The 981-nt window shown below is 43.9% G+C and overlaps 1 protein-coding gene across 1 annotated transcript in view; it reads right to left on the bottom strand.

The window, feature by feature from the left end:
• LOC101858557 (pinopsin-like) overlaps positions 1 to 632 on the bottom strand; it is a 77,552-nt gene extending 76,920 nt beyond the window's left edge. Inside the window, exon 1 of the mRNA XM_013083540.2 lies at positions 312 to 632. The gene's annotated coding sequence lies outside the window, so the exon portion shown is untranslated. The remainder of the gene's footprint in view (positions 1 to 311) is intronic.
• Between the last annotated feature and the right edge of the window lie 349 nt (positions 633 to 981).

Here is a 981-nt window from a genome sequence, read left to right on the forward strand (position 1 = left end):
AAGAAGAAGAAGAAGAAGAAGAAGAAGAAGAAGAAGAAGAAGAAGAAGAAGAAAAAGAACAACAACAACAACAATAACAACAACAACAACAACAACAAGAGCAACAAAAACAACAACAAAAATAACAACAACAATAGCAACAACAACAACAACAGCAGTCAGACCAACACTGAAAATAATAACAGAAGAAAGAGGAGGAGGTGGATAAAGAGGAACAGAAGGGTGGGAAGATCATGTTACAAAAAGCAGCCAACTAAAACAGCCAGGAGGATCATCCGATTTAGTGCTGTGGAAACAATTTCTGAACCTACCGATCGACTCCAAGTTGAAATTCACTCTGCAACGAACATTTTTTCCCCTCACAACAAAAAATCCAACTTCATCTTCGGATCCGAGGCACGCAGCTTCGTAAGCCTCCCCATAAAGAGGGTATAATATGCGACACCCGTGATGACGTCACAACCAGAAACGTGAGCAGGAGACGACGACGCACACACTCACTCACGCCTCGGACACCCCACACAACAAGAGAGAGGACAGACAGACGCTTTATATATACACAGGTCGCCCTCACACGCCCAGCGGTGCCGTGCATTGATCACTCACACGACTACCGCAGTTGACTCGAGTGCTAGTTCTAATGGAGAGTCGATTCTGCCATTGTTCGAGGCTCGTTTGTATAGGTTATTAAAATGTATTTGTGAATTATCTGTATCCCCATTATAGATGATTTAAGGGTCGGCTGATTCGGCCCTATCTGTTATAGCCAACCCGGGCAGAGAGGGACACATACAACAATCAAGCAGATTGGTGGAGACACTCGATTGAAAAATAAAATAACACCTCTCCTCTTGGGAATCGAAGTCGTGCTTTCTGAAAATGACGTCGACGATGCTGCCCGCTACACTACAAGAGCGGGTTAATATTACGTCTTTGTATTTTGGCAATACTTGGGCTTACTGGAAAGGTTTGCCACCTCGA

The sequence above is a fragment of the Aplysia californica genome, unplaced genomic scaffold (assembly GCF_000002075.1).
Source record: "Aplysia californica isolate F4 #8 unplaced genomic scaffold, AplCal3.0 scaffold00240, whole genome shotgun sequence".
In the NCBI taxonomy this organism is placed as follows: Eukaryota; Metazoa; Mollusca; class Gastropoda; order Aplysiida; family Aplysiidae; genus Aplysia; species Aplysia californica.